This window comes from Ochotona princeps, chromosome 6, assembly GCF_030435755.1.
Source record: "Ochotona princeps isolate mOchPri1 chromosome 6, mOchPri1.hap1, whole genome shotgun sequence".
Classification (NCBI taxonomy): domain Eukaryota; kingdom Metazoa; phylum Chordata; class Mammalia; order Lagomorpha; family Ochotonidae; genus Ochotona; species Ochotona princeps.
In genome coordinates this window covers 41,294,988-41,320,791 of record NC_080837.1, presented here as the reverse complement: position 1 = coordinate 41,320,791, position 25,804 = coordinate 41,294,988, and positions in this window count along the sequence as shown.

Genomic DNA, 25,804 nt, shown 5'->3' with positions numbered 1-25,804 from the left:
CAGTCTATGAGGCAAGGGAGATCTCTTGGGACTATAACTGACTCCCCAGAGTCCACATTTCAGACTTCTGAATGGGGAAAAGGAAAAACGCTTTGGTCTCAGCCCAGTCACCATCGGCCAAACCAGTGGATTTCCTCTTTCGCTAATCAGATCCTGGATAACATCAGCTTCCTTCAGTTAAATTATTGCATCCATGTATTATAATGCTATTCTTTAGCAGGTCTCCCCAACACACCCCTAAAATCTCCCACTCCCTAGTGCTCACTCCATCCAGTCTCCCCACTGTCCCCAAATGCTCCCAAGCAAAAGCTCTAGGGTATTGTCCAAGTGAGTCCAGATCAAACTTCAGAGCCACAGCTTGGTTACTCAGAATTACAAGAAACACAGCTGAAGATATGACTGGAGGGGTGCCAAGCAGTTGCCTATTTAAATACCACAGTGCCTTCAGGCTTAAAAGACGACTGATTCTGATCTTTCAGAGGGGAAAATGTTTCTTTAGTGGCAAGGATTGTTATACTGCTCATCCAAGTCTGCTAAGGTTGATTCAAAATGCAAAGCTGAAAAATGCCCTGTGTGGCAAGATTAGAAACTCAATTGTGAGTTTGTGTGGCCTTGCCAGAAACATCCTCACTTCTCTACTTTCCCTGTTTATTCAGTCTATTATTTTAAAGGTCCTGTTTTTCTGCCGGGTACCTGACATGGCCATGTGCAGGCTGCTTTTTTCCAGTGTATTAATGTCCCTCAGAGATTTCATTCTTCCAATCTACTTAGGTAAGATCAACGGGAAAACTAACCAATAGCCCATTCTTTCTTTTTTCATTTTTGGGTTCGCAAAATTGTCCTCCTTCATGCAGAACAAATTCTTTTATTTTATTCCCTCTCCTCAAGTTCAGTCTGAATCCTAGTAATTTTTGCTGCATTTTTGCAAGCATGGACTTTCAGGAATATATGTTATGAAAGCACTGAAAGAAAAGACTTTCTTGTCATCAAAACCATAATAATTATGTGTCAAAGATAATTACTGCTTGGTGTGTAATACATCTAATACCAAGTGACAGAGAAAGTAGTCTACTGGCAGACAAGAGTAACTGCTGGCTGGCTGAAATCTGATATAAAATTAACCACCAGGCTCAAGCTCTCAGCCCACTAGAATTTCACCAGATAAACTCCAACTCCAACTCCAAAGAAATAATTCTTAGCACTGATTAACTTATATGTGTTTGCTGCTGGGAAAATTTTAAGTATACATGCTTGCATGTCTTTTAAAAATCACTGGTGTCTCTATTAGAGATGCCAGACCATGTTCCAAGTGCCTGGGTTGTAGCCTCCATGGGAGAGATTATTTGAGGAATAGAATTACTAATACAATAACTAAACACAAAACAAAACTCTGAAAATAAGTTTATAGAGATATACTAGTAGGTTTTTTGCATATTACATGAAATATGATGCAAAATTTTATTGGGAAATCAAAGCTTTAAATGCAAAGTATTTAAATATGTGTGAAAGATAAACTGTACCATGTTTGGAACAAGAGAGAAGCAAGGAAAATTCAGGGACACTATAAAAGTCAAAAATCACATTCTTTGAGAAATTCTACTCCAAGGTGGCAAACTATGGAAAACGTAAACCATTGGAATTATCAAAATCTCCTGGGAAATGTCAGCTGAAGAGGGAGCACAGCATCATTGGGTCCAGGGGTTCACTGCAGGCAAAATCAGCCATGTCAGAGAAAAGCTGGCTTGAGCTCAAAGCAGGCAAATCGGATGCCAGCAAATAGGGCTACCTAGTTAATGCATCATTCGGTATAGACCTGAATTTACTTACCTAGCAAAGAAAAACTGTCTCCAACAGCAGAAAGATACATCAGAGCATTCAGAATTAATGACTGAGTCATTGCAAACTGTTCTCTGATTAGCTGAAATCAGGAGAAGTTTGCATACTCACTAGTCTGCTCATTTTAGTGCCATGAACACGCTCGATCTGGGTGGTACAAATAGACTTGTGTAGACATTTTCAGAGGATTTACGGGATCCTCTGGGGTTGGAAGGGGAGCGCTGACAACTGAACCCTTTGCCAAGCCAAAACCTGAATCCAGAACAGCATTATTTCTGTCTTCAAAATCAATACTAAAGGTGCTTTTGGAGTTTATAGTATTCTCCATCAGAAAACATGCTACTACTTAAATTCGATCATTTTGATTGAGTGTTACGTTTTTCTGTATCAAATACTCAAGAATTCTCAGTTTCTGGAATTATGTTCTTGAGGAGTACAGAGATTGGAAAAACTGTATTTGTCAAGGTACATAAAACTAACTAAAATGGTATTAAGTACATATGAGGGTACTTCAAAAGTTCATGGGAAATGGACTTATAGATTTATGATGTGGGCATTAAGATTAGCAGTAAAGATGTCCCTCCACTCTGCAAAAAGAAAAAAGGCTTGCATCCATTTTGGAGTAGTTAGACTTGACTTGTGCTTCGGCTCCTGATTCTGGCTTTCTACCAATGCAGAATATACAGGTGGTAGCAGTGATGGCTCAAGTGGGACTCCCATGAGGGACACATGCACCGCATTACCAGCTCCGGATCAAGTCCCACTCCAGCCCTGGATATTACAAACCAACAGAGAGGAAATGTGTATGTGTGTGTGTGTGTGTGTGTGTGTGTGTGCGTGTGTGTGTGTGTGTTTCCTTCTCAGGTAAATACATAAAAGAGATGCTTTCAAGGTAAGTTCATTTTTAGTGCAAAAACTTTGAAACCTATGCATAGATTTTTTTTTTCCTGATACACACCTTTCACAATATTCTTGAAGCTCCTTCACATGCACAGATTTCAATTTGGTTTTGCATCCAAACTTTCAGTTCAGTTTTCACAACCTTTCTGAAGTATCCTTTTACATCTGACCATAAAAAGAAAATGTCCAGAAGGCTTTCTGAGTCCAAGAAACTACAATAATTTGCACTAGACATCTTTTCACTTAGTAACCAGGTATTTGTTTAGGAAATACTGCTCTATCACTGTGCCTGGATGTCTCGGTATCTTGCAAATTTTATGCAACACAAACTGTACCAGTTTAGAAGGGCAGTGCATAAATACCTTCCCTCTGCACCATTCTGCAGACCTTAACACATGATCTACTCTGAGGTAGAGGGGGAAAAAAGTGAACTGATTTAAAGTGCACTCCAGTAAGAAGAGTTTTCTAAAGATTTGATATATGAATGCAAAATTGTACTGTTCTCAAATCCAAAGCTGATAAAGCATAACATTTTACCAGTCCTCTTCATCTCTAAGACTTTGAGATAAAAATGAATGTGATCTTGTAGTCTGGCTATTAGCAAGAGAAATTGAGGATAGTAAATAATTAAATGCCAAGACATGAAAAGAAGGCAACACAGTATTATCAAGAAAGAAGAAAAGCATTCATATTACGGATTTCCATATTAACGTACTCAAGAATGTTTTTTTCATAAAACATGGAAAAGCATACTCTAGTATGAATTCCTCAATACAAATTACCTTTTGGGCTCACACTGCTTTTTGGAAAATATTTATGAAATAGTTTAGACTTCTAACAAACTGACCAAAAGATACCACTATTTGCACAGAAAAAGAAAGCAGCCATTGGGATTTATGAATGTGTATATTTTGTGAAACCAAAATAGTCTGTGGATATTTTCAAAATAAGATAACCCTATAGCATCCTAAGTAAGACTTAATGGAACACAGAATTTTTAGCAGAGCTTCAAGATGGAAAGTCATGGCAAAAATAGGAGACAAAATCCAAAATCATAAATAAACACAGACAGAAAAAACAACAGAATGATGTTAGTCAAAATATCGTTCTGATTTTTGATCAACTAGATTACTTAAAATCTAAACAAATGAAAAGTGAACATGGGTAAATAATTTTGCATATAAGGTATCCACATACAGTCAGCAAGATAATGCTTTTCCAAGATGAACCATTGTAAACCACTAAGCATATACTTTTGTCTAGTACTCAAAATAATATTTAAAATTTTGTGTGTGACATGTATTTTCATATGGGCTAGTAGCTGATACACCAAGTTATTAGGTGTCAACTCTCAATGTGCCGAAACAAAAGCATTCCTCTCTTGGAAGGCTGTGGCATCCGTCAGTTTTCCAGCTCTTCCACCTACACTGAATGTTGGTTGCCCTGACAGACTTCAGTGATTCATCATTCCTGGCATCCACTTCCCTGAGACATCTGATTGGATTCAGATGATGTAAAGAGAAGGGAAAAAATATACAAACTAAGGAAATCCACAGAAAAACTACAACTGGGTTTCTCTTATTCTTGTTGTTCCTAAAGAAGAGTTTTCAAATGAAGCATATTTATCTTCAGTCAACAGAAAAATAAATAACCTTGGAAAATTGTTGAAGAAAAGAGGAGCTGGCAAACAACATAAAAATAACAAATGGTTAAGATGCTTGTTTTTACAAATCAGTGTCACAACATAGTGCAATATGAGGCTAGCATATTTTGTGATTCTATGACTGTCAATACATCCTTCAATAAAATGAAGCTGGTTTGGGGTTAGGCTGTTTGCAACAAAAACATAGGAATGGGCCCTAGAAGAGAAATGACAAAGTGACCAGGAGTAGTACAGATGGGAATGGCTACTGCAACGCATGTCTGAGAAATGTTTTTTAGGTGGTTCTAAATGTGACCTTGGCCATTCCTTACTAGCTGTCCTGTTAAATCTTTTCCTCTCTCATAAGAGCCTTTAATAATCTGGTTTATATTTTCTAACCATCACATAGTCATAGGCACCATAACTTCTTATCTAGGTCCTTCTATTTTCTTGGTATATTGGCCTCCGTGATTGACACCTAAGAGTAACTGCCATTCACTTTGCTGTCTGGCTTTTAAAACATAAAAATCCTCTAAGCAGGTCTGGGTTTATGGTGTAGTAGGCAAAGCTTCTTCCGGTGACACCAGCTGTGTCACAAGTCTGCATTCCAGATCCATCTCCTTGTTAACAGCGCAGGAAAAGCAGCGAAGATGACACAAGTGCTTGGGCTCCTGCTATCCACCTGGGAGATCCAGAAGAAGCTCCTGACATAGGCTACATAGCCAAGTGCAAGGTGCTGTGGCCATCTGTGGATTGAACCAGCACATGGAAGGTCTTGTTATCTCCCTTGTTTTTCCCTCTCTGTAAATCTTTCAAAATTAATAAATCTTTAAAAACTTGTCTAAGGAATAAAAAAAGCTTTAACTCTTAACAGAAATCCTCTAGCTTTTGTGCAGAGCAGGTGAGTACAGAGCACCCACGCAGATACTCTGTTTTTACTGCCACTCTCCCTCTTTCCTTGGAAATGCCTTTGTTTAGATTGATGTCAAATACCATCTAAGCAGACAGTGACAGAAGCATTGATCTGCTTAGCTTTGCAATGAACTAAACATGGTTCGTCCATTTCCACAGCAAAGAACTTGGGTCAGATGGGTAGCTGGCTCTGACAAGGAAAAGTGGGAGCTTCGTTGATTAATTGCTAAGATGCAGAGTAATTGAAAAAGAAATTAAAAGAATGCTTTATCTGGAGACATTTCCTGCCACCAAACTACCCCCACTTAAGCCGATGATGGAAAAATCCCAGAAGGTGTTCTCCTCTGACTGTGGCCTACGTCAATGACACATTTTTGAATTGTCAGGCTGAAAGCCCATCAATAGTCATAAAGAGAAGGATGTGTCCTCACTGGGGTGTGTTGATGGATCTGATCCAGAACATGAGGGGTGATTCCTGGGTTACTGGGGTGTTGGACATATTTGGGTCTGGTGACGGTGCTTCTGATTCTAAATCAAAACCATTCTCTCCGCTTCAGTACATTACATAACATGAGTAGGGCTGTCTACATGCATAATTATCACTGCTCATGAGAAACAGGCCCAAAGGAATTCTCTGACCTTGTGCTGATAAATGGTGCTGAAGGAACGAAGGGCTCAGAACTGCCAGTCTCAGTTACAGACTCTGAAAAATTAAGTTGGACTGAAGGAAAATCAAGCTTCTGCGTGGCACATTTCTCAGCAGACTGATACTCTAATCTATTGAAGTCTGTTGCTCAGGACCCCAGTTCAAGCCCTACCTCTGCTCATCAGTCAGCACATCATTCTTGACACTGAACAACATGCCTGTAATTTCCAACCTGCCTGGAATTAGTTCCTGAGAGGAGCAGGGAGGGGGGTAGGAAGGGAAGGAAAGTAGAAAGAAATGACTCAAAAAGTACTCTTTCGAAATCAGAAACATCTGCTAGAGTCATAAATGGTTTTAAGTAGAAATCAGCGACAAGGGGGTTCACAATGAAGCGGAAATGAATGAACCCACTCCTCCCTGAAGCTCCCAGGTAACTGAAACAAACGACATCCTCATATATTACAGCAAACTTTTGAACCTGCTTGGTGGCTGACACTTGGCATTTTGTATTTGGCTCCTATTACAAAGAACCATGTAGTACTGAGGACCTCTGTGTGTCATTCTGAAACATTGGGGCGTGACTTGGCTACTCTACACATACTTGTCACCAATCATTAATCTCACTGAAGACCCTTCTAACTTTTTTTTTTTTGGAAGAAGCAAGGAAGGAAAATGACACTCATCCCTCTCAGCTCTAAGAAAAATTCTCCCTGTTTAAGATCTTCCTAAGGACACAGAGAGAAAAAAACTATGGAATGCAAAGTCAACTAATGATCTTCTAGAAGGAATGTCAATTTCTAACTGTCTGGTGTCTGTCAACATGTAGTTTAGGACACCTTAGTGCAGACATGGTAGGAAATCCTAAAATGCTCAGCCCTACACATCTGTTTACAGTCATCTCTAACCCACCTTGGGAAACAAAAATCAAAAGACTTTTAAATTTATATAAATGTCAGAGTTCTAAAACCAGTTTAGTCACCAACCAAGAAATTCTTATGAAACTTTCAATATATTAAATTCCACCACAAAAACTTTGAAAACTCTATTCATGACTCATGTTTTGATTAAAATTTACGCATTTCCATGGATCAGCTAACAGTGAAGCAAATATCTGCCTAAATGTGTGCAAAGACAAAGCTGGAGACAATAAAAGTAGCTTGCTTGGGAGTAAAAATAGATGATTTTGCCACAATTTTTATTATTGTAACAAATGAGGAATTACTAGAATGGAGACTGGAAAGAACAGAAACTATAAACCAGCTTGCTTTTCAATCAACCCCAGAATTCTAAATAAAGTGAGTACTGCTTTGCTATGGAAGGGCTGGAAGACTGGGAGGAGTGTAATACAGCAAAATAAGGAATTTCTTTAAAAGCAAACATCAGATTGCAGCCACATCAATCATTCCTTGATTAAAAAAAAAATAAATGAGTGCTTTTCTCCACAGTTGGAAATTTCATGACTTCTGTATGTTCTCTTCTTTGTTTATAAGCTGACTAAGAACTCCTGGAAGTTTTGCTTTCGTTTGGGAAGAGGGGTCAGATTTTTGATGGCCCCAAATGGACCCCAGGGATTCTACTCCAAGACTAAAGTTTAACTTATTTTTCCTTGCCTTCTTGGCTTTTTCTTGTGGGGGGACAATAAATACATCTTTCAGATATACCATTATAAAACAGGCTCCCTGCCATGCTATAGTATCTAAAGAGTTACTCACATTATGGGGTTCTAATGAAATACAGATCTTTCTAGCTTCCATCTAAAATGTCATTTTGCACATGACTTTTTTATTGCATAAGATGCATTGGTCAAGCAAGCAAATGAGTTAGGATGTTGAATTGAAACAGAAAAAAAAAGGAATGAGATTTTTTTTTTCAAAAAGTTATAAATTAACAATTGGCTGTTTCCCTTGAATATGCAGTTTCAGAAGCCATAGAAAATGTCCAGAGAAGAATAAAAATGATTAATGAAAATGGTGCTAAGCTTCTACAAAGGAATAGAAGGAAATTCTGGAACTAATTAGCTCTGAAAAGAATGTAGTCCAAAAATTTAAAAAAAAAAATGTTTAAGGCATGATTTGCAAATGACGTTATAGCTAAGGTTCTTCCTACATACAGATTCCAATGAAAAGGCTAAGAAAAATAACTAAGTGGGATAATAAATGATGCAAATAAACACCAGCCGAGCATCTGTTAAGTGATAACAATGCACATTTGGTAAAATTTGCAGGCTCTGAAACTCGTATTTTAAATATAGGTTGATTATCAAGAGACCTAAATATATGTTTCCTTTGCATGAGATGATTTGCAGGTTCTGTTTTTTTTACTATTATTATTATGGTTGATGGTGAACTCTAAAGTACTCTTTTACCCTGTGATAAAGCTCAACTCAGGAATACAGTCAGATGAAGCAAGCAAATCTTATGTAAATTGAAAGGCACATTTGTCCTAAACTAAATTCTGCTGCAAAAAAAACTCCTTGTAAGCAAATGTGATCTCCTTGTGCCTCACCACATTGAAGGGTTTGATTACAGAAGTAACTTGGGAAAAAACGGTAACATCATTGCTAAGGAATTTCTTGTTTACCTTTTCGTGATTAGAAATCTGACAGGAAGATGGCAGGATAAGAACAGGGAAGGGCAAATCGTCTTCATTCCCTTGGCATCTCTCACTCTGAACTTGTATTCTCTGCTGGATTGTTTAGAATTTGGTTTATCATCTGCTTCCTGGAGTTGCTCCCTTCCTACTCCTAGTTAGCACAAAGTATGAGGACATGCTTCATTATGGTTGCTACGTGGAGTAGATTTTTATTATATATTATAAATGTCTCACAGAATGGAGACATACAAAACAAAATAAAAGCAATTTAAACTTTTCCAACCAACACTTCTATAGGAATTTCTTACTAACCAATACAGGAGAATGAAGTTCTGGTATGCATTGCACTGTAAAACAATAATGATATTGTGCTGCATATTTTTCTAGACTTACAAAAATTGATATTTGTAAGTAAAAAATGGTAAGGGCTTGGGAGGTAAGATACAGTTACCCTGACTTGGACATTACAGAGTCTATGCATGTATCAAAACATCATGTAATGCCCCATAAATATGTATGCTATTTATAACTCAATTACAAATAATTTAAAATATATATAAGAAACATGGCTACCTGTGTTTCTAATACTCCTTCAGTCCACACACAGCATCCAATCTCCTGGTGATCTATTACTTTTGCAAAGGATCAGATACTTTTGAATTATTTCCAAATTGTAGATTCTCCTATGTTTAGACCACTCTTTCCTCTCCCTGTCTATTAGCAACAATGAATAACAAGGCTAATGTGAGGAAAGAGAATATAAGAGCATCTGAGCTACAAAGTAAGAGGAAGTATTTAAAAATATATATCTTGCTTCACTGATTCTAGAATGCTGAAAAAGGAAAAAGAGGGAGGAAGTAGCAAAGTGGATGATAAACACTTCTTTTCTTCCCTCTGCTGTTTCATCTCTGCTTTTTTAAAACCGGTTTTTCCCCCTTTTAAACAAGACAGTCTTAAAATCAAGGTTTCAGTATTTTCCAGTATGATTCAGCCATCTACAGAGGATCTGGTGGTATAAAGCTGGCAAATGCCTTGAATTTCTTTTCTCAGCTTGAAGCATACTTTCCTACTTACTGTTTGGTAGAAATAAGTATTTTCCATCTTTTTAAGGTATTTCTTTTGTTGCTATTTCTAATACACACTAGAAATTTTAGCTAGAAATCAATTAGTAACTAAGGAGACCTTCGAACTTTTTGAAACAATAGTCCATTTTTAAAAAAAATCTCTATCCTATGTCATCAATAAACAAGGATTTTATTGATCCTTTTTTTTCTTTTTAAGATGTATTATTTATTTTTTTTAACAGTTACTTTATTTTTTTTTATTTTATTGTATTGTTGACAATCTTTACATAGTTAATTGAAGTTTAAAAAAAAGGGTTCAGGGGGTATAGGGAAGTGGGTAATACTATTATGTCCACATTGTTTCCATCATATATCTGAGGTAAAGGGGGATATTGAGGGAGAAGCCCCACCCGGTTTCCTGCCCACCCCAAGTCCCGGATGTGGGGCATGCTCTGAGATATTTGCTCAAGTGGTTTTAATAGTTCTCCAGTTATGAATCGCTGCCAGTTTCGCTTGATGAGGTCGTCCACTGATTGATATGGTCCATCATAAAGTCTCCGTTTGCCCCATATTTCGCTGCCAACATATAGCTGAGATGAATGATTGACCTGTTCTGTCTTCTGTCTTTTCTTGGTTAGAGTTCTGAGCCCAGCAGTTCGATTGGGGAGATCTCCAAAGAAACCTTGAGGTATTTCCAGACCAGATTCTTGTATGTTCTAGCAAGCACAGGGCCTGGCACAGTCCATCACCCCGAACAGCTGGTGGTTGCAATTGCTGGGTTGGTTCTGTTTTCAGTCCTGACTTCCACTGGAACCAATGGGTGTTGCAGTCCAGTCTGGTTCTGCCCAGCACATACTCGGCCCTTGCATCAACCAGTGGGAGCTGCAGCCTAGTCGGGGCGACCCACAATAACCCCCATCAGGCCCACCCCCTACCCTGGTTTGCCAGTATGTGTAGCAGTAGACCAGTCTGTCCCACTTCCCAATTGGCTCTTGTACTTGTCACTGGGTATTAAAGCTTAGTTCCATCTAACCAACTCAACTCTCCAGCCATCACGGATGTTGTTGAGTGCCTCTCTGTCTAGCCACCCCAGCCCCCGTCCTAGTTTTCATGCCCTCCCGCGGGACTAGTGACCCAGGAAGGGGGAACCCACTTTTTCCCTCCCAGGTCTCTCTCAGTCCCGGTTTATGCACTCTTCAGGTGGTTCTGTGATTTGACTTGACAGAATTAGTCCCCAGTGCCAGCTTCTGCCAGCTGATGCTGCGGCCAAGCCCAAACATCCCTCACCCACTCTAATTTACGCTTGCACCCACAGGAATAATCAGCCCAGCCTGGCTTTTCCCTGATCTAGGCCACATGCAGCGCACAGGTGTTGCAGCCTTGCTTAGTCTGGTCCGTCCTCTTCCCAGCCCAAGCTCTCCAGTGGGAGTAGCTGTCCAGCGAGGGGACTAGCCCCTTAATCCCCCTGCCGGCTCTGTCCCTCCCTTCCTGGATCTCACGTGTGTTGGTTGGGTGCTGCAGTCAAATCTAGTACAGGCAACCTCACCCTGGCATTCCATAATGTGTACTGGTTTTGTCGCAACCAAACCCGGCTCAACCCACACTCTGTTCTGGTGTTCGGATTTGCCAGTGGATGACATGAACTGATTCAGCCTGGTCTGCCCCTGACCCATGCCGAATGTGTGCCAGTGGGAAACTTTCCATGGCCTATTCTGGGCTGTTTCCTATCATGCTTCTTGCACTTACCTGCAGGGACTGTGTCCTGCCAGAGGAGTTGCCCAGGCTCCTCCATCAGAACCTCTCCCAATGCCAGATTTTGCGCATACCAGGGGGTCCTTGAGCCATCCTTATTCAGTTCACCTCCTGTCCTAGCAGGAACAGTGGCTTTTCCTGGCTGGCTTTCACCCCATTCTGGTTCTTGTTGTTGAATGTTTCAGCCCAGCCATGGCTCGTCCATACACACATACAGCTCACACATGGCTCAGTAGGGGGTTGAGACCCAGCCTAGTCAGTCCCACATCTACCCTGGTTCTCCATGACACCAGATGGTGTTGGGGTCTGAACTGGCCTGGTGCATCCAATCCCAGCCCACACTAGTGCCTCCGGTGACTGCAACTGTTTCCTAGATAGAACGCAGCCCCCATTCCAGCACACGCGCCTCTTGGTGGGAACCTCAACCCTGTTAGGGTGTCCAACTAGGGGAACTTGTATTTCCACAGGGTTGGGCCCACTCAACCCCATAGAGTCTACCCCAAGACCAAGTTCTCTCGCGTGCTGGATAGAGTCTTGACCATGCCAAATGTGACCACTCCACCACTCCACCAAACAGTTAGGAAATGGTACCCATCACTGCCAAAGAGGCCCCCATCCATAGCATTGGTGTGGGCTGGTGTGTGACGATCAGTGATGTTCTAGGCAAACAGGCCATTTCTGTATTCTGAATTGGGTTGGTGTATCTGACTAACCGTAATTGTCTCCTGGGTACTTCCCTCCAAACCACCAGGTCTCAGTCCCCACGCATGCCTAGCAATTTATCCTTAACAACTCAGATTTCACCACAACAATGGGAAAATCTAACATCTTCAAATTGATTTTTGTAAACACACATTTTTTGACATACCAATAAGAAAAGCAAATTCCATCAGCATAATCCTTTCCTCCTACCTTTACGACTATAGAGCCTTCAAGGCTTCCCTTTCACTTTGTTCCATTAAGAAGGAGCTCACTTGTTCTTGCTGCCTCTGGCACAATAAAACTTTTGTTTCTGAAATATTGGCAGCTCAGCTAGGAAAAGCCAGTATTATGTTCCCTCAATATCAATGCTTTTGAAAGAAATTAGCTTCTGGGTTTTGTTTGGTTTTGTTTTTACAACTGCCTGTTTTTACATTTCTTTCAATGCCTCAAAGTGATTTACAGGTGGTAATTGATTCATGCTTACAAAGGGATTGGTGGAAGACAAAATGGTGGTTTCAGTATTAAAAACAAGGGGACAGAAAAAGTCATCTGTTGGATTAAATCGGAAAGTGGTAGAACTGAAAATGTGGAGATTGCACCACAAGTTGCTTTCTTTTACTCAGCCATCAAAGGGTGCCATACCAAAAAGGACATGCCAAGTCCAAGATCTCTGTTTTGGGATATGTTAACTATTTGAAATCAGTTTCCTATTTCTAAAAATTTTAAATTGCAGAATTATTTAGCTTGAAAGAACACTAAATGTAAAACTGATCTTGTGTTTATTCAGCAAACATGTACGTACATATTTACAAGTATACTTGCACTTAAACATTTGTTCAGTTAGGATGAAAATCTAATCTTCACTTTAAAAGACTTAGAGAGAGAGAGAGAGAGAGAGAGAGAGAGAGAGAGAGAGAGAGAGAGAGAGAGACCTATCATCCCCTGGTTCATCCCCCATATGACCTAAACAGCCTGACCTGGGCTGGGCCAGAGCAGGAACCCTGAGCTTCTTCCAGGTCTATGTGGGTAGAAGGCACCCAAGCACTCAGGCCATCTTCCACTCAGTTTCGCAGTCCATTAGCAGGATCTAAATGGAAGTGCAGCAGCCAGAACTTGAGCCAGCACTCTACTGAATCGCTGACATAGCTGTACCCTCAAAGCTCCAAAAATGACCCCATCACTTTTGTTTTAAAAGTAAATCATTTGTTGTAAGAATAAGAAAAGAAAAATTATTCCAGTTACTTCCAGACAGAAATAGGCAAGGGAGGAAATTTCTGTACTTACAGACTCAGTTTCTTCCACATCATCTCTCTGCTCTACCATTGTTTGCTACTATATGCACACACTAACAATACTGATTTTCAGCTAGTACTAATGCAATAAAAAAAAGTTGCTCTTTAAATTTTAGGTTTATGAAATTCTTAACTTTATGGTTTTTTATATTCAAAATTCTGGACATTTATAATTGCTAATATACTCTTTCATGTCTTAGTCTCTTATTAAGGAAAATTTCTTTATATGTTCCACAATAGAATGTGTTGGTTTTCACACAGCTGAATTTGATCTTGGATTCCTGTGTGTGTTGGTGAGTGAGTGTAACCATGTGCCTCATACCTCTCAGCCCTTCTCCTTTGGTTCTGTGGTGAACAAATTTGTGCCTAGAAATAATGTGAAGACGAAGTAATATACTATTCTACTATTGAATATGGTTTACTCCCCTCTCCATCCTGTATCATACCAAGTGCTGAAAGATAACAATTACTGATCGAAAACAAAAGATTTTTATCCTTATTATGAGTCTGAGAAACCTTCAAGAATGTCAACTTCCTGGAGCCAGAATGAAATGATGAAACCATGATATGTTTGGTACAGATGTCAAATGCTTCGAAAAACACAGAATTAATTTAACTCTACCCTCCACACACTTACACAAACCATTTTACTAACATGACTGTTTTGTTATATACACGAGAAGGTTTAAGGTACGATGTACAATCAAGAGGAAAACACAATAGTGTGATGTATCACATGGAGTTGCCTTTAGTCACAGTATGGTAACTGAGACCAGAAACAATAGATAACTATTTTTTTATTATTATTCATTGTTTGGTTTTCATTTTGTTTTTTTCCACTTTACCCACCCAGCAGATTTCAGTTACCAAAATGAGATCACAATCTTGATCAACTATGACTTAAGAATGCCGAGAGAATCTAAATATAGAGAAAAACAAACGGCTGTCACTGACATCCAGGATAAAATATTTCAAACTTGTTTTTTAGAGGATAGGGTTATTTTACATACCCCAAATTAACCTCTACAGGAAAACTGTCTCTCTTTTTTTGTTAAATCAGGAAAACAGAATGAAATTTATGAATAGCAATATTAGGCAGTCATTCAAGACAATGGACTTTCTTTTTTGAGATTTTTAAAATATTTTTAATCAATTAATAAGCATCAAGTAAAACAAAGCCCAGAGGGATTCCTCTTTCCCACGCAGATATGTTCTTCCTGTTCAGATGGTCAAATGTAGGGAGAACAAGCAGCACTAAGAAAATGCTTCTATTTTAAAACTCCTATGCATTACAATTTTATACTAAGATATGATTTGTCAAGTGGAAATGCATTTGTAATTTTTCTTTTCAGAATGAAGTAACTTTGAAAAGTGGGAATTAAAATAAAGGAAGTAACCTAATTCAGAATGATTTCATCTTCATCATTATCAATAATGACAGTTACTCAAAGACATATCCTGATGCCCTCTGCATGTTCATTTATTAAGGAAACAGGCAAACCATCATTTAAATATGTGGATTACTCATGGATATTCAACATGTAGGACCTGTCAGCCATCCTGCTAAGTTTCTTATTTCATTTAAAATTAGGACAACATTTGGTGTTTTTATATAACTGTAATTTAAGGAGGCAAAGCTTAAATAGCCATTATAAATTCTGATCACCTATTTCTAACTGATTCAGATTTGATTTCTCATAAACTGAGTCAGGTTAAAAGGAAAAAAAATCATTTGGTAGTTTTGTAGCTTTGAAATTTGTAACATACAGTTCTTAATGAAATGACACATCCTTTAACAAATAATACAAATGGCATATCTATTAATGTAAGAGTCAACACAATCTTACTGACATGCATTTTTTTCTCAAATGGCTTAAAGTTCATTTTCATTATGTTAAACAATCATTATTCTCCAGATCTGAAATAGAAAAACCAAGGTATACACTATTGAAAGTCTAGCTTTGAGTCATTTGACAATTATCTAAGAATAATTATGCTTGGTCTCCTGACTCTCAAATAATGTAACCATTGAGTCCACCTTTCTGTGCAAAAGCTTAGTGTGAGATGGGAACCAAGGAAATAAAACAAACGTCTGTCTCTAATATTCAGAACATCTGCATGAGTAAAAATTATTCAAAAAGATACCATGAATTTTTAAAATGAAATGCAGTGTGTAAAAATTAAGCACCTGGTTTTTCCTTATAATTCTAAATAGACTATCACCAGCTGTACATTTTACTGCATTTTATATTATGGCAGGCAGTCAAAGCAATATTGAATCCTTTCTCATCTGAGTTTCACTAAAAATTAATAAAAAAGGAAAGAGGCAGAGCATGCCTTTTATCAGATGCAACAAGAAGTTAAGGATGCCATACAAACCAATGAGGCCATAAAAATGAATCCTGGCTTTTTGTTGTTGTTGCTATTGCTATTCTAAATAGGATTTTCGAGATACAGATTAAAAAATGTTTCTTGATGTCTTGTTAAATCAAACTTTGTGAAAGAATCTTAGGAATTTGGGTAAGAAATTTCATTTGTGTTTAGAAAGCGGATGTACTTTGGGGGAAAGTAATGAAGTCAACTTGGAAGTTATTTCTTGGTGTATAAATCGATGGTTCATAAACCAACCAAAAAAATGTGTATGTTATAAACTAAGAAGCAACACCTTCTAAACCTGCGAGTTAGTGGGTAACTACAATTGTTTCATTTTTAATTGCTTTACGTAATTGATTATTAACATGAATTTGAAAAGCTTGCCTTTTTAATTTTAATTCAATCAGCAACATTTATAAAATTATTTAAGAGCAAAACACTTCATTGAAAATAATCTAGAAGCTCAATAATTTTTGATCAAGCTGTTCTATTTGTAAGGTCATATAGTATGGACACTAGTTTTGTCTAGATGATTTTTGATTAATGTTTAATTTAAAGATAAAATCCCTACCCTGCCACCACATAATTCCAGTTTACATCCAACCCTGTCAACACATCTCAGAAGATCCATTTATTCACCAAATATTTACTGGGTACCAACTAAGATCCCAAGCATTGTCATAAGTGTGGAAGATTAAAAAGAGACCAAGACAAGCACAGCCTACACTTTCAGCTTCATCTGGAAAATGAGAAATGATACTGAGAATAGAAATTTAATAAATTTATGTTCCTTTGCCATTCCCTCTTTAACTCTTACTAATGGAAAGATAAAAGCTCACTCAGAACAAGAACCAAACAAATTGAATCCTTCAGGTGAGTTCTGTAGCATTAGTCATATGATATCTGAAAAGCTACTGGGGCTATTTCCTTTTTTAAAGATTTGTAAAGATAGATGTACCATGTTCTTTGATGATAATGCTAATATATTACAACAATTTTGACCACCACTTTAAAATAGGAAATTAATAAAAATTTTAATTAAGCATATACCAACATGATTTTAACTCACCTTTGAGAAAAACTTCCGATCCTTTTTTAACTGAACAGCTCAATTATTAAAGTCTAATAACCTGCTGTAATTTATGAGCTACAGGATATCTGTAGAGGCTTTTCCTTAATGTTATGTAGTGTTAAACATTGCCATACTTCATATGTTTCTTTTAAGAGTCATTTCTATGCTGTTTCTTGAAAGTAAGTTGACATCTTTGTAATACTTGACTTTTTAAAATTTTATTACATTTGATTTTATAACACAGTTTCATAGGCTCTAAAAGGCATAATCTGCGGGAGAATAAATAGAGGTACAAAATAAGAGCATGGATTTACTTCTTCAGTGTTTGGCTACATTTGGTGGCAAATTTGGAAAGACAAGTGTGTAAAAGCATGATGTTAAGATATCAAAATGGAATTAAGTATTTTAAAATGTAGAATTCTATAATATCTCCTGTTGTTTACAAAATTCTTAGAAAACATGAATAATTCCAATGGTTAGAATTATTGTTGGAAAGCTTTCCTAATAATTGACATATCTTTAATTATAAAAAGAAAAAAATGAAGATGTGATGATTTATTCATATCACAGTTTTTGATCTTAGGACAAAAACTGATAAAGTCATGTCTATCGTATCACAAATTTCTAGAATTTTCTCATATCTTCAACCTCATGAAATTTTCTAAAATTTGATCTATGTAGCTGGGATCGATGTTTTACTTTGCTTTTCTTGCTTCTATTATTACTTCAAAATTTTACTATATTCTGCTGGGAAAAAAATGTGTCTTATTATTTGGGGTTGTAAGATAAACTCATTTTCAATTTTAAAATGAGTATACTGACTCTATTTAATTCATACTGTAATTTCTCAGTACCCCATAAAAAGGGGCAAGATTATTTTCATTAAAATAAAAAGAAGAAAAAAGAAAGAAAAAAGAAAAAAGCCATCTTAGTGACCTTTTGTCCCTCCCTAAGAGGAAGAAGCCTGACAGGTAGATATATGGAGAGTTTGTTATTGTAAATTCCAGATCTTGTGATTATCTCTGACTCAACTTCTGGGGTTTTATCTGGAATTCCTGTGAAGGGTCAACAAGTGTATTACTGCCTGTCTTCACCTTCTTGTGACCCTAATTTTAACTGTACCTTATAGGATCAGAAAGTAAATTACAGTGCAGAATTTCAGCAGGCAAACTGAAATGGGGTGTACCTGAAAATATCTAATTAGTTCAAGCAACAAAAGGTTTACACCTTTTTGATGCATTTATGTATCCCACTATTGTTTACTTTTATTTGTAAAAATTAAAGAAAATCTAATTTTTAAAAATCTAACAATTTTTTAGAGTTGACTTTCATTACAATGTTTCTTCCTCCAAGGAAATGCTTTTAACATCACAGTTATAATTAAAGTATGGATAAACAGATGTAGATGTTGTTACTTAAATATATCATACTAGATAAAAGCACAGTGAAAATCCAATGTAATTTCTCAGGAAAATGACTAATGCCTATAGAGAAACACAATATAATACTATAACTTGTAAGTAAGAAAGTTTTGAGTAAATTTTTAGGTATAAATTTATATTTGAAGATTCCATTGCTTCACCATACTTTTTGAGCTCTGGTTAAGAACAGCAGGACTATTAGTCATAGCATGGTGTAAATTAATTTGCTAAAAAACACACTTGTCAAAAACATTTTAAAAAGTTGGAAAAATGTACAAGAAGAAACAGATTAAGAAGAATATTTCAAAATCCTCCTAGCAAAAAGGTACTGCCTTGTAATGGTTAAAGAAAAGTGTGGTTTTGATGTACGTCATGGGTTACAGATAACTAGACATGTCACCATAGCTATGCCACTTAACTCTCTTTTAATTCATGTTCCCATCAAAAAATAGTATGAAATTATGCCTATCTCATATGTCTGGCCAGAAAATAAAAAGTTAAATATTTGGCACAACTGCTGCTAGTGCAAAAATGTCCATTTTGCAAAGTTAAGGAGTATAATAATTGGATAACAAATAATTGCATGCTAACAATACAATAATAGTGTAATAAAGCCTTCCAAATAATACAGGTGATTCAAAAAAGTGACCATAATCTTAACTATAAGGTTCAAATTAATATCAAATACAGTTGTGGATAAAATTGAATTCTTACTATTAAAAAAGAAAAATAATTCCAATGAAGATCCAAACCATGAATTTGGTTTGTTGTTTGAAACAGAGTAATAAATGGAAATCATAAGCTTGGGTACAACTGTCATGTCACACTTTATCCCTCTGGCACTGCTAAAGATTCCACAGCAAAGCAGATGTTCAGTACATCTGAATACCAAAAACACAAAAACTTCCCCCAAAAGCAAGGATACTCTGAAATGAAGGAATTTAGCACATTCATGCTTTAGCCAGAATTTTTTTGCTCTTTCAATTAATTTGAGAAAAACTCATGCAATGTTAAAGATTCTTGGAAATAAATGCAACCCCTGTCATTAAATGATGTAGTGAAAAATCTTTAAGAATATTTTCAGGCATCATCATATCTTATGGGAGGTTTTCCTTTTATCAAGTTTTGGTGGCAACTTTTTCAAGCTTCAAATAAATATTCTAACATTAGTTTGTTTCTCTACACACACATTTACTGTTACTCCAAGTATTATTAATGCCCTTAGTGTTTTAAAAATGACCAATCAATATGGTCAAACTGGATATGTGTTTTGAAAGAATTTACAGTTGAATATCATCTACATCTATGAATGTTTCCTGATATTAATATACTTGAGCATCTTTACATATCGTTGTTAGCATTTGTATTTCTATTCTAACAAATAAGTATTTATAAAATCTTCACACCTTTTTCACTGGATTGTTAATCTGTTTCATTTGTGAACCTATTTATATACATATACAATGCCTATATAATTTACATGACAATAATTCCACTTTTTTTCTTTTCACCTTGTAATGAATAGAGATCTTAATTTTAATGTAGAAAAAACTATGAACCATATGACATATTTTTAGTTTTTTAAACAGTAAGAAGTCATCTTCCATTTTAAGCATTTAACTAAATGCTTGAAAATCAATTTTAGGCACATCTGGAATAGATTCTTGTGGATGATATAAAGTATGGATCTAATATCCTTTTATTTATCTATTTATTTACTTATTTTAAAGATTTATTTAAGTAGTTGATCATTAGAGCTATAGAGAGGTGGGAAGAGAATACTGAGGGAGTTATTGCACTCACTGGTTGACTCCATGAATAAGGTCCACAGGCAGAGTTGCACCAGGCTGAAGAGGAGCTGGGAACTGCTCCAAAGTCTCCCATGTACGTGGCAGGTGCCCAAGCACCTTCTGTTTTTCCCAGGCCGTTAGCCAGGTGATGAATTGGAAGTGGAACAGTTGAGGCACAATCAGGAACCCATATGGGATGCTAGCTTTTCAAACAGCAGCTTTTGCCAATACACCACAACATTGACCCTAATATCCTTTAACTTATAAAGCCATTTTGTTCTGTTTTGTTTTGTCTTGTTTCAGTACTAACCATCTCCCTAATATATACAAAGATCTGTTTCTGAGTTCTTTATTCTTCGATTTAATTCTCCATCTCTTTATAGACTCCAAACTATCTCACCTAGGCTTATTTTGAATTTTAACAGCCCGTACATGCTGCTCAGAAACGGGAGGCAAGATGCCACTTTTATTTCTTCAAGTTTCTACCTTGCAGCCCATTTTGCTTTTTTCCACTGTGACTATATGCATGTTAGTGTCAAACGTGTCTACTGTATCCTTAATTTTCACTTTGACTTTCTATTTTTATATTTAAATTATCTATCATAAAATAGAACTGATTCCTTTTTTAACTTTCAGCTTTAAAATTTTTGCTTTTAGCTAAAGAGTTAAGTATGTTTGCCTTTTAAAACTTCATTTATTTGACAAGAAGATTCACAGAAAGAGGGAGGGAGAGACAGGGAGAAAAAATTCTTCCATCTGCTGGTTTGCTTCCCAAATGGCCACAGGGGTCAGGAGCCTGAAACGCCATCTTGGTCTCCCACGTGGGTGCCAGGGGACACCAGTACTTGGGCATTTTGCACAGTCTTCCCAAGCACTTTAGCAGGAAGCTGGACCCAAAACAGTACAGCCAGGACTAAAATCAGTACTTTATCAGATGGCAGCATCTCTGGAAATATTCAACCCACTGAACTACTACACAGCATCTTCACCTTTGTTGAGTTGTCAATATACAATATTTGGTATTCTTTCAGCTCTTTTTTCTATTTTTCTTCTTATACTTCCCTTGGGTGGCTTTTGAATTAATAGTTATTAGTGTTATTAACCTGGACAACAGTAAGGTGTAAGTTGATTAGATAAGTAAGCTCTTGCACTATTTGAACAGAAGGTATTGTCTGGGAAACTTCACACCAAACACGTTTTTACTGCTTTGTGAGATGAACAGTTAAAAAGGCTTGGAGGCTCAAACTGGCAATAGAAACACTTTGTTATTCAGAATTCTCATAGTAGTCATTTTCAAATCACTCAGATCTGAAGTATCCCACCATTTGGTCTGCAGAACAGATTGTTGTTGATATTGTTTAGTCTTCATTATTTCTTTTACGTGGTTGCTGCTGTTATTCAGCCACTGAACATGTCACCTTTGAGAGATGAGCTTCCACTTTTTGTAAATCCAACACCATCTCTTAACACTTAGCAGTGCTTCTGGTATCTTATATATAAACTTTAAGACAGTTCTCAAATTATCAGAGTGAAAGTTGAACGTGACGATTTTTGCAGTTGTTTCTCAATCCTTACCAGACTGATACATTAAATACATTTTAAATATTAAAACAGACATTTGGCATAGTGGTTAAGCTGCCACTGAGATGCTCAAACTCCGTACTGCAGTACTTAAATTCTGTTACACTCCCAATTCTAGCTTCCTGCTAATGCAGACCTGGAGAACAATCCAGAAATATCTCCAAACTATGAGTCCTCACCACTCCTGGGAAAACTTAGATTTAGTTCCCAACTTCTGCTTTTGCACAGATAAGCATGGGTGTTCATTTGGGAAGTGAACTAATCCTTCAAAATATGTATTAGGGGCCTGGAGCTGTAGCCTAGCAGACAAAGTCCTCACCTTGAATGTGCCAGGATCCCATATAGACAACAGTTCTAATCGCGGCAGCCCCGCTTCCCATCCAGCTCCCTGCTTGTGGCCTGGGAAAGCAGCAGAGGATGGCCAAAAGCTTTGGGACCCTGCACCCGCATGGGAAAACTGGAAGAAGCGCCTGGTCCCTGGTTTCGAATTGGCTCAGCTCTGGCCATTGTGGTTACTCGAGGAGTGAATCAACAGACTGCAGATCTTCCTCTCTGTCTCTCCTCATCCCTGTATATCTCACTTTACAATAAAAATAAATCCTTAAAATTTTTTAAAAATACGTATTAAAGCTATATAAGGTCCATAAAGTCCATAAAGCTATATAAAGTCCATAAAGCTATATAATGCCCAGCGATTGCAACCACCAACTGATTGTGGTGATGGACTGTGCCGGAACTGGTACTCGCTGGAACTTGGGGGAATCTGATCTGGGAATACCTCTAAGTCTCTTTGGTGATCTGCTGGACTCAGAGCCCTGGCTAAGAGAGGATGGAGGACGGAACAGGCCAATCAACCACCTCAGCTAAACGTTGGGCAGCGAAATACTGGGCAAAAGAAGACTCCATGATGGACTGTGACAATCAGTGGCTTCTTCAATGACCTAATCAAGCTGGGAGGGATGTGACTGGCAGCGATCCATAACTGGAAGACTATTAAGACCACTTGAGCAAGTATCTCAGCATGCCCCACATTTGGGACCTTGGGTGGGTGGGAGACTGGGTGGGGATTCTCCCTCAATATCCCCCTTCACCTCAGATACATAAATAATATAATAAAAATATATAATAAAAAATACGTATTAAAGCTATATAAAGTAATATAAAACATTCTAGGCATTTATACTACTTCAAAGACACTGAAGCCACAAGATATTCTATGTTTTGAAATTTTTTAACCTTTTGTGCATCATATTGTCAGAAATTGAAGTTTCATCTTTCTCTTCCAATTTTTGAAAAATTATTTTAGCTAACTATGCTATATATATATATATTAAAAGTCTATTATATTTTTATTGGAAAGGCAGATATACAGAGAGAAGGAGATTCAGAGAGAAAGGTCTTCCCTCCACGGATTCATTCCCCAATTTGCCACAACATCCTGAGCTGGCCAGATCTGGAAGCCAGGAGCTTCTTTCAGGTCTCCCACATGGGTGCAGAGTCCCAAGGTTTTGGGCCATTTTGCACTGCTTCCCAGGCCACAAGCAGGGCACTGGATGGGAAGTGGAGCTTCTGGGACATGAAGTGGTGCCCATATGGGATTCTGGCACATACAAGGTGAGAATTTAGACACTGGTCTATTGTGCCGAGCCCTCTATGCTATATTTTCTGATGATTCACTCCCAAAGTGACCACAACGGCTAGTGCTGCGCTGATCTGAAGCCAGGAGCCAGAAGCTCTTCTGGGTCTCCCATGCGGGTACAGGGTCCCCAGGCTTTGGGCCATCCTCCACTGCTTTCCCAGGCCACAAGCAGGGAGCTGGAGGGGAAGCAGGGCTGCCGGGATTAGAACCGGTGCTCATAAGGGATCCTGGCATGTTCAAGGTGAGGACTTTGGCCACTGGGCCACCGCGCCCAGTGCTATATTTTAAAGTTAATCATAGAAATTACTTTTTTTTTCTGGAAATACTTACTGGTGACATCTGAAGTTTATAAATTGTGCTTAATTTTATTTGCACGATAGATAGTAACTTTAAACTCTTCAAATAGCAAGATATTCCTCAACAATCCATATGATAGGGGTAAAAATCTTTAAGTTCAATACTCTCCGATGTTATAAATATATTAAAGTATGGTATATTCATAGATTATGCTAACCATCTAATAAGTCAATTGTTCCTAAATTCTCTTGAATTGACTTACAGGATTTTCCTCTGTGCCATTTACTGCTGATACTATAATTAAACTTTAGGGAAAAAATATACCACAGATAAGATTTGTGATCAAAGGAAGTAAAGAATGATGAACACTAATTTCTAATTTCATGTATTAGTTTTCTCAATAATTGTTATGTGTGAAATATAATCCCAATAGGTTATCTCTGAGACTGTACCACTTTTGGCATATTCTTACAAAACACAAATCAAGATAGTAAGTAATTTCCTACCAGTACTTTTCTTCATTGAAGAAATTAAAGAGCTACAATGTCATGACTGATAACATAAGTGCAAAAATTCAATAGAAAAGTTAGCCTATGAAACATGTTATCTGACAGTACTATGAAAGGTTCAAGATTACTAAAGCTATTGCTGATAATGGAAGAAAACAAATTAGAGTTCATCAGTTATAGTCTTTAAATATGTGATGTAAAAATAAACCTCTGGTTTCAAAGAATGATTTGCTGACTCATTTTCAACCTTCAAATAAAACATACATTTCTCACTTTTCATCATATTTGTTTTTAGCTCATACATTTGCCTTCTGACAATTTTCAAATTATTTGATCATCACTGAACATGGAAATGAACATTAACAATGCTGAAGGCCTTGTTTAACAAATTTCATGTTACTGTCAATGCAGATAGCACAACATTTCTTGTTAAGTTTTATATTTAACCTACTGCTTTATAAATCATTTGTAAGATTAACTAAAAAATATTATCATCTGATAATGATGCATTTCTACCACTACCACCCACACAAATACCTTCAAATACAATTGTTTTCATTAGACAAGAGCAACGAATGCAACCCTACCAGGACTTTTTTGTGTTCATTTTCATCACATTCCCAAGATCATCAAACTAGAATTTTAATACATTTTAGTAGGTAAAACAGCTAAAATATATTTCCTCCTAAAAATTCAGCTTTTATTTAATTACTACATTGACTTAATGTTTTCAACATATAATTTAATATTGTTGATATCTGTTCAAATTGAATTTGTAGGTAAATAGCTGTGCCCCAAAGCATTTAAATCTTTGTTCAACAGTAGAAAAATTACATATGACACTTCTGAAACTAGTAATACTCTGTGGAAAACTTAACTAATAAAAATACTACAATTTCTCTTCCTCAAACATGATAAATATATTTCACAACAAAAAAGATGTTTTTCTGTTCACCCATTTAAACTTCTACTGAAATTTATACTGAGTAAAATATTCTTAGCTTACCTATCATATATTCTCTCATAAAATTTCATTTATCATTGAATAAGTAAGCCCCACACTTCCCATGTATTTTTACGGCATATTGTGTTATAAGTTACTTGAGAACAATGTTGGTTGAAAGTTGTTGGTATGTCAAATCCATATGTTTGAATAAAGCTGAAAATACTTTATTAATATACTATTAATTTAAAACTTCCTACCAAGTTATTTATACTAAAGTTTTGTGTTATAGTAATTTTATATGTTTATTCCAGTGTTGAGTCTACATAAAATATCAGTCATAAACACAAATGGATTAAATTACATAAAATGTTGCTTATAACAACAAACTGTATCTAACTTTTGGAAGAGAAAATTTTAAAAAGCTGCTAGAGGCACTTAATAATAAACATTAAATAATTACTATAAATTAATTTTAAAATGTGTATTTAGAGCAATTAACATGTATCTAGGAGCTAAATTACATATCACTGTTATCCTTCTAGCTTCACCCTCAGCAATTATCATGTGTTATAATGGAGAAATAATACTTAGTACCATATCCCAAAGCAGAATTATAAAATATATTAAAATAATATCTTCTGCAAACACAGGTAAGTGTTTTACATAGGTAATAGTGAATGAATTTCACTGTTTAATGTTTAGTGCACTGCACTGTACTACAGTTTAATTTCCGAAACAAATTCCTCTTTTTAAAAAGAGAATTGATAAGCACCTGTTGAAAGGGGGAAATGATGAAAAGCATTAGGGAGGTATTTTTAGATATTTTAGCATGGTGCAA